Source organism: Antechinus flavipes, chromosome 2 (assembly GCF_016432865.1).
Source record: "Antechinus flavipes isolate AdamAnt ecotype Samford, QLD, Australia chromosome 2, AdamAnt_v2, whole genome shotgun sequence".
Lineage (NCBI taxonomy): Eukaryota > Metazoa > Chordata > Mammalia > Dasyuromorphia > Dasyuridae > Antechinus > Antechinus flavipes.
Window position 1 is genome coordinate 547374618 of NC_067399.1, and position 16717 is coordinate 547391334.

Sequence of the window (16717 nt, forward strand, 5' to 3'; positions counted from 1 at the left end):
TGCTCCTTTAGGGACAAATAAACTGAAAAGTAATAAGATTAAATGATTTGTCTAAAGTTGTCAAATAAATATCAGAGATAGCATAGATTTCATATTCCAAAGTCATGTTCTGAATCACTATTTCCCCAGACTCCATAAGGAGAAAGACTGTGTTCAATGTAAACTTTGTGTCAAATGATGCTCTGCACATAATAATAAGCAGTGGAGAAATTTCATTCTTGAACATAAACATAAAGCTAAAAATTAGTATTGAAGATATGCAAGATATTTTCTTCACAATTGTGTGAAACAAGTGCTATTTTCCTCATTTAACAGATGAGGAAATAGGAAATGATAAAGCTGAAATTATTTTCTAGGTCACATAACTACTGGGTATTAAAGTCAGTTGACAGAATTTAGAATTCAGAATGGACTTGACTCCAAGTCCATTGTCATTTTCCTTACAGTTTGCTATCTTGTTTGTACAATTTTGACAGAACTGGCTTTTATTTTTATACTGTATACATTTTGTGCATAAAATATTTTTGTGTATTGTCTCTTCCATTGTTGGTGAGCTTCTTGAGGGAAGACACCATATATACACATACATTTACACACACATGTATATATACACACACATACATGGATTTTTGTGTACTTGTATTACATATGTGTCAGTATGTATATTGTGTTGTGTATTTCTATCTCTAATTTTTTTGTCCTTGTTTTTTATCCTTGGTGTTTAACACAGTGCCTGGCAAAAAGCAAATGCTTAATAGACACTGGTTGACTTATTGCTGATCAAAAGACTCAATAATTTAATATTCTGAATATCTAGCCATCTTAGTGTTTTGGGGTGTACAGATACATCCATTATCATAAAGAATATGAGTGTGTGTGTATGAGAGACAGAGAGAGAGAGAAAGAGAGAGAGAGAGAGAGAGAGAGAGAGAGAGAGAGAGTGTAGAAATCAAATGGCCAAGTCTGTATGTTCCAGCAGTTAATGATTAAAGTTTCCTTTTCCAGTATCTGGGTGAAGGTTACTCCACCTTGGACAGCTAGGTCTTTTTTCTACCCTTGTTCTCCCTTTGGCCGCAAGATGCTAATAAGAGGCCGAGTTTGGACAGAATTTACTACTTTTTTTTTTCCAGATAGCCTGAATCCCTAGAGGTATTGAGGTAAAATGTAGGTCATGACAGCCACATTATTGCTGTTAGTCAATATTTTCCTTAATAAGTATGGAAACCACAACATACCAGCTTGCCTTTGCATGATAAATGCTGATGGTAATGAAAGTGAAGGCCTAAAGGAGAGCTGTCTTACTAGTACGTGCATGTCTTTTATATCACCTGGTTGGTAAGGTCTTGTTTCTTCTTGACCCAAGATGCTCAATTCCCTAGCTTTGAAGAGTGTCTGATGTCCTTGTTAAAGGGCTGTGTGAATAAACTGGACTTGGTCCTCATAACACCCAAATCCTAGAGTAAAATATAGTATGGAGATGGACGAAGGGAATTTTTTGAAATAATATTGCTTTCTCTAATTAGTACCAAGAGAGAGTGAGCCCCAAGCCTTTCCAGTCAACCCTTAGTGTGGCAAAGTTCATTTATTTCTCAGAACCAATGTGGGCTCCAAACCATTTTACTTTGTATAAACTGAGCTGAAAAGCTTAAAAGGATTAGATTTCTTTTGACACACAGTGCTTCTTGAAGTGGGGAGCAAGAGGAAAGCTTCTATGAGAGCAACCTTTTCAGTGTTTTTCACTTCTCATCTCTTTGATTCCCAGAAAATGCCCTTGTCCTTGGGCTTCTGTCTCTTTTGGGACCATGACTGGAATTAGTGCATTTCCAGATATCTTTGAGCAAAACCTATTATGGGCATCACCTGAGAGCTTAAATACTTCCGAAGGAGATCTAGGTAACATGGTGCCCAATCGCACAATTCCCCATAAACAGAGAAAGGAAAGCATGTCTGAGGACATGTCATAAAGTCTATCTGGAACTCAATTTCTTTTTCTGTAAAATGAAAGGATTGAGTTGGATAGTCTCTTGATTCCCTTCTGTTCTAAGTCTGTGATCCTACAATCTAGGACACATTTATTAAAAAGGATCCCACATGTATAATCTGTATCAAATTGCTTGCTTTCTCAAGTAGGGGGAAAGTCAAAAGAGAGAAAGGAGAGAATTTAGAACTCATAGTTTTAAAAAATGAATGTTAAAATTGTTTTTTTACAAATGCTAAATAAATTTAATTTTAAAAACATCCCCCGAGGTTGACCTTGAGCTGAAAGGGGACAACAAAGGACAAAGGAGTATGGCTTTCTAATAGACATTTTCTTGTTGATAGTGACACTTGACTAAATCTTAACAATGAATTTGCCAAAAGGCTTGTGATTTTGAGAGAGTCGTGTAAATCCTGTGTTCGAGGCATTAAAGTAGTCTGTTTTCCTATGACTACTATTGGCTATTTTTTCTTAAAATCTTTTCATAATCTCATCTTTGAGAGAAAAAGACATAGTTCTCTCAGTTTCTTTAAACCTCAGAAAAACACACACACATAATCGGCATCTTTCTCACTTTTTCTCCACAAATCATGTATCTGAAATCTCAATCTCTCTCTCTCTCTCTCTCTCTCTCTCTCTCTCTCTCTCTCTCTCTCACACACACACACACACACACACACACACACACACACACACCCCTATACCTCCTAGAAAACCTGTTCTTGATCTTGTTCTTGGCTTGAGCAATTCCTAGCCTGGTTAGATAAAAATTTAGTATGACCTTCTTTTGTGTATTGTTTATTGGCTAATATGTTTCATGCCTCATTTGCCCTCAAAGTCACATTTTTATTCATCAAGAATATTTGCTCTGTGTGTGTGTGTGTGTGTGTGTGTGTGTGTGTGTGTGTGTGTGTGGCAGCAGTAAGACAAACCTTTATACCTTAAGCACTGGCTAGGTGATAGGATATTTATTTTCTCCTTTACTCAGCTTTATGATTTCCACACATTGTTTTAAGACCACAAGCAAGGAAAAAAAAAAAACAATTAAGGACTTTGCTTCAAACAATGACTTCTGACCTACCTGAGATATTGGGGGTTGGTTCCTGCTCAGCTCAACCTTTTTAATTATGTTGATTCCAAATCGGGGTGGACCGTCTCTGACCTGGCACCCGAGACCTGTTATCATGCACACTGATGGGCGCTATCGGCCAGTGCCCATCTTTCATGTGAGTCAGTAGTTCTGTCATGCCCTCCCAGCAGGCAGGAGGGCTGAAGTGAAGCTGCTTTCCTAGCAATTAATGAGCGGCAACAGCACATAATTATGAAATTCAAAACAAGGGCTCCCCTTACAGCAACTAGAATTTTCATCTTGGGCTTATAGTATCCTCCCTTTTCTTCTTGCTTTCCACCACTTTTCAACCACACTAACCTTCTCACTAGGTCTCCTTGCCTTTTCAGGAATCCCTTTTATGGATTCCCTTGAAGTTTCATGATCTTACAGACTTTCCCGTTTTGATTCATTGTCAAATAAAGAAAGAAGGAGTTTACTTTTTTAGCTTTTATGCAAGACATAAGGCAATGAGGTCTTACACAAGGCTCAACCTTTCTCTTGCAGATACTGGAAAATAGATCTGAACTATGCAATTGTTCTTTCTATCTTCCTACCTCCCCTTCCTAGAGGCAACTAGGGGGCACCATAGTGTACAGAGCACCGGGCCTGTTAAGACCATTCATCTTCTTGAGTTCAAATCTGGCCTCAAGGCATTCACTGTGTGATCCTGAGCAAGTCATTTAACCTCTGTTTGTCTCAGTTTTTTCATTCTGTATTTGATAGAATCCCCATTTGGGGATGATAATAGCACCTACTTTCCAGGATTGTTATGAGGATCAAATGATATAATAATTGTAAAGCACTTAAGCAAATTGCCTGATACACTTCCCTTCTACTTGCCACTGCCTCTAATCCATTGCATCTTAGGCCATAGAAGACTTATGTCTTGATAATGGACTTTGGTGACTCTGGAGGAGAGAGTGAGATGGACTTTGTGCAGTCTTGCCTCACTTAAATACAATCCAAGAGCAAATCAAGATATCACCCTCTTAATATCATTGGTCCTTTATAAGAACAAAGGACAAACAGCCACAACCTAATCTAAGTTTCTTTAGTTTATATCATTTGTACTGCAATCAGTTAGCTAGTATAATATTATTATACCACCTTAGTAAAAAGCCTCTCTCTAATAGCTAATTAAGTCTGGCTGACTAATTGATATCAACTAACAATATGCAGTAAGCATATTGTGAATTATAGCATGAGAGAGTTCTCAGCTTCTTAGACTTAATGCCAGAATCCTGAAAAAGATAATAACAACTTTACTCTGGTCTCAGTCATCAGTGCTAGTGAGGATAAGAGAATGTGCTACAGTGGGAAGAGGAACAAGATATGATGAGCTTTAAATTTTTAAACAGTTATATTTGAACTCAAGTTGGGGTGGTAGGGTGGAAGACATTTAATGTGTGACATGATCAGATCTGTGCTTTAGAAAAATCTCCTTTGTGTCTGAATAGACAATGGATTGGATTAGGGAGATACTTAAGGCAAGGAGATCTCAGTCCAGGTGAAAGATGATAAGTGTCTATGTTTGTGTCTGTTTAAGTAGAGAGAAGCTTATATATGTAAGATAGGTTGTACAACACTTATCTTGAACTTGTCATTCATCATGCTACAGTTGTGGGTGAACCAAAGCATTACTTTGATGGATATTTTGCAACTGATTTGACTTCTGACTTCACCTTAGGCTGTGCCCTTTGGACATGGCTTTGCTCCTATGTGCTTTGATTTTGGTTATGTTATTCCTGAGCTTTTCAGGAGGGTGAGTACTTCAGTATATTTACTTGGCAACCATTAACAACCCTAGGAATGTCTTTGCTATTTTCTTTATGGGGTATAATTGGTGTTAATGGGACTTCAGATGTTATAGAGTCTGAAAAGATGGAATTTTATAGAATTCCTATTGAATTTAATGAGATGGGGAAATAAATGGACATCAAGAGATAAATGTCCATCTGGTAGGCTGGAGGATGGTCACCTAACCCACAGGATTTGAAACTAGAAGGAACCTAAGAGATCACCTCTCACTTTATAGATGAGTAAACTGACATCCAGAAGGGTATTGAAATTTGGCATTTAACAAAGGTGATAAGTAGAGCTTAATAGAAACAGGGATACTGATTAAAGATTTTTTGTTGTTAAGTTGTTTTTCAGTTGTGTTTGACTTTCTGTGACCCCATGTGGGGTTTTCTTTTAGTGGTTTTCCACTTCCTTCTGCAGCTTATTTTACAGATGAGTAAACGGAGGCAAACAACATTAAGTGACTTTCCCAAGATTACATGGCTAGTAAATGTTTGAGGTAGCATTTGAACTTAGATCCTTCTGGCTCCAAGACTGGCCCTCTATCCACTGTGACACCTGCCATTAAATAAAGATAGATATAGTTATTCTCTGACAAAACTCAAACTTATAAAACTTTTCAAAATAAATTACAAGAACAAAGGCTTTCATGCTCTTCACATGGAAAAGATTAAGTTATGAGCTAGCCCATATTGGGTCAGCTGAATTCAGAACCAGATTCAGACCAGAATATTACTGTTTTAATGTCAATGTGGAAGGAGTTCTCTTGAGGAAAGTTTCAGAGATGGATTTGTGGCTCTGTGCTATTTAATATTTGTATCAGTGACTTGGCTAAAGGAATTGATGGCACATGAATCTGATTTTCAGATGACAAATCTGGGAGGGAGATCTAAAAAAACTGCATGATATAGTTGGGATCCAATAAGATCTTAAAAATTAAAATATGAAATTTCACATACTAAATGAAATTGAGTTGAGATAAATTGAGCATAGATATATCCTGAAGATTATTCTTAGGAGGACAATCAGCATTGTGAAAGTCTTGAGCTTATGCCATAGGAGGAACAGTTGAAAGAATTGGGGATGGGATAGAATCCCTCTCTTCGAGTATTTAAAGGGCTGGAATGTGGATGAGAGATTAGGTTTGTTCTCCTTGCCCCCAAAGGAGAGGACTAGGGAAAAGCAATGGAAACTGCAGTGAAAGAAATTTAGGCTTAATCTGAGGATAAAATTCCTTATAGTCGAGCCTGTGTGACAATTGAATAGGTTGCTTCTGGAGGTAGGGGTTTATCCCTTATTGGGGAGTTTTCAAGCAAAGATAGGTTAACCATTTACACAGTGTTTGAAGAGGGAATAATTTTCATTTGGGTGTTGTTATTGGAGCTAAATTAGTCATATAGGTTGGATTATTGGGATTCTAAGGTATATTCCAATTCAGAGAGAGAGAGAGAAAGAGAGAGAGAGAGAGAGAGAGAGAGAGAGAGAGAGAGAGAGAAACAGAGAGAGACAGAGACAGAGGCAGAGACAGAGAGAAACACAGAGACAGAGAAAGAGACAGAGACAGAGACAGACAGAGAAGAAAAAGGAGAAGGAGAAGGAGAGAAGAAGGGGAAGAGGGAAGGAGGAAGGGGGAAGGAGGAGTGAGGAAGAAGAAAGAAGAAGAGGACAAGGAGGAGAGAGGAAAGGAGAGAGACATGTACAGTGGGAAAAGGGAGGGAGTATGTACTTTTATTGCAGAAGAGTTATAAGCCAAATATTGGACAAGAAAACTGACATAATTTGATGAAATTAAGAATGTTGTGAACAATAGATTAGATCATGAAGTTGTGCTTAAAGAATCATAAGCAAATGAGAGAAATCATGGTATAATAGATAAAGAATGGCCTTGGAGTCAGGAAGACTGGGTTCAAGTCCTGTCTATCTCTGACTAGGCAAATCTTCTAATCTTTTAAGACCCCAGAGCTCTATAAGACTTATATGTTGCAAAGAATTGCAGAACTGAATAGGTAGAAGAAGCTATTCAATGGGGAAAAGAAATCACAAGTGAAGGAGAAGGGAAATGAGTTGGAGAGTATCAAGGAATAAAGTTGGAATGATAAAGAACCTTATTATTAGATAGAGAATTTGATAGTTTTTGCATTGTGGATCAAGCATCGAAACATGTTACATTATTCTAAATGGTATAACCTGAGTAGGGCACAGGAAGGTGTGCATGTAACCATGTGATGGAACAATAGACTTTACAACTTTTCATGAGATAAAAGAATTTTGTTGGAAATGGAGGTTAGGGGATGAAATGAGCTGTGGTATAGTTCTACTTAGTGAAGTTATAGAGAATGTATACTTATGTAATTCAAAGATGTCTACAGTCTAATATTATAACTAGAAAAAAATGAAATGAAATTAGGGGACTTTGGGAGGTTTTGGTAAGAGGGTATGAATTTGTTTAGATACTTGATTTAGATCCACTTTCTAGAAACAGTCACCTCTTCTTTGCTTGATCAAAATAGTTGTTAAATGGAATAGAAAAAAAGGTCCTCTTCTTAGTTGAGCTGAAGTCAATGATATTTACATTCAGATTTGGACAAAGGGAGGGCAGGCTCTCCAGCTGCTAATTGGAATAGTGCTGGAGGTATAGTGAGGAGTAGCCTTTGACATTTAGAGAAATAGAACAAATGTTTTAATACATGAAAAGCAAATTTTATATTTATGTATGTAATTTTGGTTTTGGGATATGGCTGCAGCTTGCTCAGAACACAAACACTGTTGATAAACAATATTTATTTAGTTCAGGAAGACATTTATTGTATGATAATCTCATTGCCCCACTCCCATTTTCATTTAAATATACATATATATGCATACATATACATATACACATTTGCTTTGAAAATATCTCATCATAACATCATAACAAATTATGCTTTTTCATTTAGCTACATAGTCTTGAAACCATCTCACTCGTCTATAAAAAGCTGCCCTTATATTAAGGCTAGGGACCGAATTTATGAATTGATTGGTACAAGGAGCATCCAGGTATGAAATGTTCTCTACTATCTTATACGCTCAGAGAATTGCCTAGAGCTCTAAGAAGTTATATGATTTACCTAGGCTTACACAACAATGTGTATTGGAATAGGAACTTGAATTCAAGTCTTCCTCTATGCATTATCTACATTATCTTGCAGAGTTCTTGTATTATCTTTAAATCTTTCCCTCCTGTCTCCTAAAGGAAATATCTTTAGCATGCCCTACCATGGGATAGATTGTTGCTAAACAGAACAGAAATAAATTGTTAAATGGAATAGAAAAATGTTCTGTTCTTGGTTAAGTCAGTGGTATTTGAGATAATTGTATCAAGACCCTGGACACTATGGAGCTTCCTCATTGAGATCCATGATTATTCAATTAACACCAATCCACATAGTAAACATCACATGGTTGAGGAATGTCTATTGCCAAAATTATGACATTCAGTGGGAGAGATAATTCATCCAATTGAAGTAATTAGGTATCACAGTGTATAGAGCACCGGGTCTAGAGTCAGGAAGATCTGAATTCAACTACAGCCTCTTGTACTTACTAGCTGTATGACTCCAGGCAAGTAATCATTTAACCTCTGTTTGCCTTAGTTTTCTCAACTGTATAATAGGGATAATAATAGCACCTACCTTTGTTTTGAGGATCAAATGAGATAATACTTATAAACCCTAACATGGAGTAAAATGCTATATAAATATTTATTCCTTTCCCAATTTGTCCACTGTTCCATAAGTCTTTGTCAGACACCACACAAAAAACAATAAGACTTAGTTGACTACCATAGACAGTACTACAATTAGAAAACTGAGAAGGCATTGAAATAATCCCTGTCACCAAACCTCATCTGATTTACTTGAATGTTTATCTAGTGATACTGTATGTTTATGATTCATGGAACCTATGATTGTCAATCAAAATTAGAGTGTCTTAAAAGACCCTGGAAAGATACACTGTTATTGTAAGTAGGATGAAGAGTATTATCAATAATAATTTTCAAGGGAGAAGTAGCATGAAAGATAATCATTTATGTTATATATAACTGGAAAGGGAAGACTGCATTGGAAAAGATATGTAGTAAAATTGAATCATAGCATGGGTTGCCTGAATATCACACTGGTATTGACAAGATATTATAAGAGCCCAGAGGAAGAGCTGCAGAGATAGGACAGATTCTCTATGAAGGATTTCTGAAAGAGCATAAACACAAATCAGACAGAAAGAAGAAATATGGCTGAGTTGTGATCTGCCCCAAAGGTTGGAATATTCTTATTGGTGAAATCAGGGATGCATGCAAATCTTGAAATTAGCACAAAAACTTTTTACTTTTGAGTTTCTGAATAGTTGGGTCTTGCTAAAGCACTTGAGATCAAATGTTGTGCATTACCTGTGCTTGTAACCTATCATTTTTCTAGAATATATGTTCTTTAAAAATGAGGTCTAAATCTTATCTAAGATATACATCTCACCTAGCACCTAATACTGAGTCCTGCACATAACAGAGATTTCATAAATATTAAATGAATGAATGCTATCTTCTTGATCTGATACTTCGTTGTTTTCCCTACAGTAGGAATGAAAGCTCTTAAGTCCCAACCAATCTATTTGTGGGTCATACACAAAAGCCCTCTTTTGAAATATAAAACTAACTGGTTCATGAAATCTGATTTTTAAAAAATAAAGCCTGATTATTTATACTTTGTCAAGATACCTTCAAGTCATAGTATGACCACCTTAGTTTCACATATCTAGGTAACAATCAGTGTGTCCCCACATTTCTGGCTGAATTGTCAACCTATCTAATTTTTTTTCCAGAGAATTATTTGTGGTTAAGCATTAGTTGAAACTTTGTAAAATCTGATTCTTCTCAGTTGAGATAGTTCTCTGATGAATAAGAACAATCCCTTTGTACCTCTGCTTTTAGAACACAACACACAGCATGACCCCAAATTTCAGTAGAGTGAAAGGAACTGGGATGTGAATTGGATTCCTAATTGTGACTGTGGGGCTTCCCTGAAGCACTTGCTGGCCTAGCTGAAACCCAAATTCCAGGATCCACCCACCCTTCTTCCACACACTCCTTTCCTTTGGGGAAGGGTTAGGTATGTCCTTTAATCAATTGGGTTTATTAGCCTTAGGTTGTTAGAAAGCAGGTGTTGGTCATGAGAACAGCCATTAAAGAACCACATACTCAGGATGATTTATAATCCAAGATCTAAAGCAAAAATTAAATTCTTACATGTCAAATCCCTGACTCCCCATTATTCCCCCACACACACATACACACAATCTATACTGACCATAATTAAATCTATTTTAGAATCTTTCATTACAGAGGGTCACCTGCCATAAGAGAAGTCTTTCACTGATATATACCTAAACATACACACACATCTATTTTGCAGTGGCCACTTCTACTAAATCCACACAAAGGGCCATATTCTGCTTTCCTAGCTCACATTTTATAATGCTCAGTCTGAAATGACCTTTAAAAAGCCAGATAATATTTTATTTACCTTTTTTCTCCCATTTACTGTTAAATGTTAATGAAGGTAAGAGATTCAAATTCTTGCTAATAAAACATTTTAATTGACTCAAGTGTAACCATAACTGTAAATTGGCTACTTTGTATGGACGACCTTAAAGCTCCCAAGTAGGACTCTGGGACTTCCCCCCGCCCCACTCCTCTCTGTGCATTCTCCTAAGTTGGTAGGCACATTTTCTTTGTTCTTCCATGATTCAAAAGTTAGATGATTTTTGCATCTGACTATTAAGATAGCTTGAAATCTCTTATCTCCAGAGAACTAACTGAGGATAATTGAAGGAGGAGAGGAGAAGGAGGAGGAAGAGGAATGGGAAAGAACAGTTCTCATCAACTAGTGACACCATCCTCAGGCCACGTCTATTTCTATAGCATCTGTCCTTTTCCCTCTAATTACATAGTCACTATATTAGTCCATCACTCTCATACAGTTTTTTGCAAAAGTCTCCAAATTTCTAACTTGTCTAATCTATCCTTCATTCAGACGATAAAGTGAGATTCCTAAGGAACCAATATAATCACGTAATTCCTAACTTCAGAAGCTATAGTGGCTCCCTATTGTTTCTAGGATAAAATACAGCCTTCTCTATCTGACATCATCATCATCATCATCATCATCATCAATGAAATAATAATCACTGACATTAATATAGTACTCTAAGATTTGTAAAGGGCTTTACATATTTTGTCTTATATGGCCCTTACAATAAGCCTATAAGGCAGGTGCTATTGTTATCATTTTACAGATGAGGAAACTGAGCTAAGAGGTTAAACAACATCTCCAGAGTCATTCAGCTAATAAATTAATAAGGCAGGATTTGAACTCAGATTTTCTTGTCTAGTCCCCTAGATTACTTAACCTGGTATTCTATCCACTATGACTTCTATCCACTATTGCTTGTCTTTAAAGCCCTATACAATTTGACTTGATTTTTTTTTCTTTCCAAATAAATTGAATATTATCTCCTTTCAGAAACTCTAGCTTTCAGCCAAAGTGCCCTTCGGGTCTCCTCGGATGTGACATTTGTCTCCCACCTTTATCCTCTTGTGTAGTCTATCTCAGTACTTGGATTCCTCTCAATTCTGATCCCACTTTTTAGAATCCCTAAATTCAAAGCACAGTTTGGGCATCATTTCCTACAGGATACTTTTTCTGACCTCCCACACTCTCCTACTTTTAAGTTGTAACTACTCCTCCCCAAATAACTTTGTATCTACATTATATTTTTATATGTATTTTTATGTGTATATATGCCCTCCTCTCCAAACACATACTTATCCCCATAGTATGTAAGCTCCAAGAAGGCAGAAACAGTTTTATTTTTGTTTTTGTTGGTATCACTAGCACCTAGCTAACATAGCTTTTGGCACATAGTAGGTGATCAAGACATATATAATGAAGTGAATCGACTTGAATGCATCTCTAATTTCAAAACCAGAAAGATTTGATTTTTTAATACAAAGAGAGAAGAAAGTAAGACAGTGGCTGGGTAAAGGTATAAGTTGAAATCTCTGTTTTCTCATCATGAAAATTATGAGGTTGGGTCAGCACAGAGGTTTTTAACTGTTTTTGTATGTCATGGACCCATTGGGCAGTCTAGTGAAATCTATAAACTCCTCTTCAGAATAATGCTTGTTGTCTATGTTCATAACTGAAGAAAATTTTCACTTAGATGATAGTAAAAATAAAGCTGTAAATTTTCCACTATCTAAATTAATGGGCCTGCTGATATCTATATACCTTTGGGGATCTCCACTGACCCTAATTTAGGAATTACTAGGCTAGATGATTTCCAAGCTCTCTTAAAATTCTAAATCTTCCAGGCTCCATAATTGATGCCACTTCTCCCCACTAGATTCCTTCTGCACTTCTATATTCTCTCCTTCCTCAGTTTATAATATATTTACTTTACTGAGTATATTTTGCATCATCCCAATAGAATAAAATCCCACCAGGAAAAAAAACTCTTCAGGAGTGGACACTATTTTATTTATGTCTTTTTATCTTCAGTGTCTAGCATATAGTACGTGCTGAATAAATATTTGTTGAATTAGTTAAGAATTCAAAGAATAAAAAACAGGAAAATTGTTTCAGAGGAATGAATGGGCAAAGGCACATTATGTTTTTTAGGAAGCAGGCTAGAGTGTATGGAGAGAAATGATGCAAGTTAAGTTAGGCATCAGACTAGAAAAGGCTTTGAATACCAGACAAAGAAGTTAAACTTTTTCAATAGACAAGAGGGAGCCATTGATGATTTTTAAGCAGAGCATCACAGAATCACAAAACCAAAGAGTTGCAAGGAGTCTTAGAGAAAATTTCATCCAATTCATACCAGAACAATAATCTTCTTTAGAATGTACCCAATGAACAATCATCCACTGATTTATTGATAAAGGGAAACCCATTATCTTACTTAAAGAATGCTTTTTCTTTTTTCTTAAAGAAAGTCTTCTCTAAAGTAAATATCTCTAGTTCCTTCAACCAATCTCCATGTAGCATGATTTCCTTGGGACACTCCATCAGTGTTCTTCCTAAAATGTGATTCCCACAACAATATTCTGGATGTGTCTTTCCAGAGCAGAGTTCTATCAAGTCTTTGATTTTGTTAATTTGGCCTATGGCTACTATGTAGCACACTGTTAACTCCATATTGAGTAGTCACTGCAATCCAGTAACACTCCCAGGGTTTGTTTGTTTTTTTTCCAAATAAAATGTAATTTAAATATGTCTTCCTTCACCTACTCCTTGGAAGTTGAATTTTTGAATATATGTAATGTCATTTATTCCCATTGATCATGTCTAAAATGTGATCTCTCTCTCTCTCTTTCTCTCTCTCTCTCTCTCTCACACACACACACACACACACACATTTCTTTCCCAATACCTCCAATTCTACACTTTTTAGATATCTTTATGATGAAGAAGCCCTAACCAGATCAATAGATAAGAAAGATTGACTGGTGGTAGACTAAAGGATGGCATGGAGAAATGGAGGGATGGGGATGTGGAAAGTGAGATCATATTGAAATGATCATTACAGAAATGACCAGCAGGATAAATACAGAGAGGCTTGGAGACACTTACATGGACTGATGCTGAGTGAAATGAGCCAAACCAGGAAATCATTATGCACTTCAAAAACAATACTGTATGAGGATCAATTCGGATAGAAGTGGATATCTTTGACAAAGAGAAGATCTAATTCAGTTCCAATTGATCAATGATGGACAGAATCAGCTATACCCAGAGAAGGAACACTGGGAAATGAATGTGGACTACTTGCATTTTTTTTTCTTCCCAGGCTATTTTTACCTTCTGAATCCAATTCTTCTTGTGCAACAAGAGAACTGTAGGGTTCTGCACACATATATTGTATCTAGGATATACTTTAACATGTTTAACATGTATAAGACTGCTTGCCATCTAGGGGAGGAGGAGGAAGGAAGGAAGGGAAAAGTTGGAACAGAAGTGAGTACAAGGGACATGTATACGGTCTGTCAATAAAAAGCTATAATTTTTTTTAAAAAGCAGAAATGATTATTGCATTTAGAGGTTATCAAAATGGTCCCTATGTGTATAAATGAGGGTATGTGTTAATTTGCTGACAATAGAAATGAAAGCAAGACTTTGTAGAATTGGGTAGAAGTTGACAGGGCTTGGCAATAAATAGAATTTTGAGAGCTAAGGGATTAGGAAGAGTCAAAGATAACAAAAATATTTCAAATCTTGGAGATGAACAGTATTGTCATTGATAGAAACTGAAAAACAAATGCAAGTTTAGGAATAAGATGAGCTCTGTTTGGAGCATATTGAATGCCAATGATATCCAAATGGACGTCTTATGGTATTTGGAGATACGGATTTAGCCATCTTAAGAGAGCTCAGAACTGGAGAGTCTGTTCTGTTCAACAAATAATGATTAACTGCCTGTTGTTATTCAATTTTTTCAGTTATATCTTACTCTTCCTGACCCCATGAGGAAATTGAGGCAAATGAGATTAAGTGACTTCCCCAGGTCACACAGCTAGAAAGTATCTGAAGCCAGATTTAAAGTCAGGAAGATCAATCTTCCTGACTCCAGGATCAGCACTTTCTATAAAAACCACCCTTCCCACCACTCCGAAATTCATAGTAGATGCTTAATAAATATTGATTAATTGATTGATTGATTGCCAGGATTACTAGGAAATGGCAGGGTTAGATTTAAACAAGGTACCTAACAAAATTTCTTAGGATATCCTTGTGAATAAAAATGGAAGAAAGGGGTGAGAAGTATAGATAGTAGTAAAATTCAGTGGATTTTAATTTGCTGAATGACTGCTAGTATCTAATAGTGTCTGATAACAATGGGTTCTTTTTTCAAGTTATTATTTCCTTTTTGTTTTCAGTGAACTCTCATTTACTTTTTCTGTCTCCTTTCCCTTCCTTCCTCCATTGGAAACTCTTAATGAAGGCTTGTTAACTTTGCCTTAGTTTCTTCATCTGTAAAATGAATTGTAGAAGGAAATGGCAAACAACTCCAGTATCTTTGCTAAGAAACCTTCAAATGGTCTCATAAAGAGTTAGACACCCCTGAAGCAACTGAACAATAACATGTTCTATTGTATTTTTATTTATTTTATTAAATTGTTCTCAATCATATTTAAATCTGCTTTGGGACATAATTTGGAATGCTGTGGGTCTCATTCAGATTATGGGCCATGTATTTTTTTTAATCCATGGCAAAGAGTTGATGAATTTAAGGAATGAAATGAGACACATACATATATGTGTTTCTGTATATGTATGTATACATATATTCTTTTATATGTGGCAATTTAAGAAGTTTGTTTTGCTTTACTATGCATATTAGTTGCAATAAATTTATTTCCTATATTCTTTTTCAATGAAGTGAAGGATAGGAAGAAGAGAATAGAAATTTCTGTTCATTTGAGAAAAATAGAAAGGTAGGTAGTGCTACAGATATAAAATGTTTTATGCATTTTTAATGAGATCACTGTATTATTAGTTTTGCTTAACTTTAACTTTGTCACAAAAGACCTATCACACAGAGGAAGTGATCTATAGCTGTTTAAAATGTAAAGACAAAACACACCAATAAAACTTTTTTAAAAATGTGAAACCTATAGAGGCCGATTTTGGCTTACTGTGAAAAAGAACTTTTTCTAACACTTAGGACTATTCAAAAAGAAAATATGTTGGCTATAGAGGCTAAACATGACTACAATTTTTGAAGTGGAGGCTTGATGACTGTTATCCAAAATGTTTGGGAAGAGATTCCTCTTCAGATACAAATTGAAGTAAATGACCTCCAAAAGCTTTTTCAGTTATAAAATTGGCAAAGTGACAATTGATTAAGATCACCAAGAGAGAAAATATGGACAGCTAATAGAAGGTGACAAAACACTGGAAAACTCTTCTTGAAGGCAGACTAATATTACTAAAAAAAGGACAAGGAACCAAAAACCAAGAGGCTGAAGAAGGGGTATATTAAAAAGGATGCCATAAATGTGGTAATTCTGAAGAAGAGAGAGACAGAGAGACAGAGACAGAGAGAGAGAGAGAGAGAGAGAGAGAGAGAGAGAGAGAGAGAATCCATTAGGAGAATATGCAAAAGATAACTGAAGAAAGACTTTTTCTTGATAGTTTGGTGACTTTTAGGTGATCTTTTAGGAGATAGTTTAGGATGTTTAAGTCCTATCTCCTAAAAGAGATAATTTAGGACATTTAAGTCAACTAAATGTGTAAAAATAAATGTCAGCTTTTTTGTGCTGGCAAAATATTGGAACTTGAGGGGATACCTATCAATTGGGGAATGGTTCAATAAGAATATTATTTTGCAATAAGAAATGATGAACAGGCAGATTTTTGAAAAACCTGGAAAGATTTATATGAACTGATGCAAAGTGAAACAAGCAGAACCAAGATGACATTGTACACAGCATCAGCAACATTGTATAATGATAAACTATGAATGACTCAGCTCTTCTCAGCAATACAATGATCCAAGACAAGTACAAAGGATTCATGAAGGAAAATGCTATCCACATTCAAATAAAGAATTGATGAATTCTGAATGCAGATTTAAGCACATTTTTCACTTATTTTATTCTTTCTTGTATTTTTTTCACTTTTGTTCTGTTTCTTCTTTCACAACTATGACTAATGTGGAAATATATTTTATATGATAGTATATCTATAAATCATATCAAACTGCCTACCACGTTATGAAAAGGGGAGAGAAGG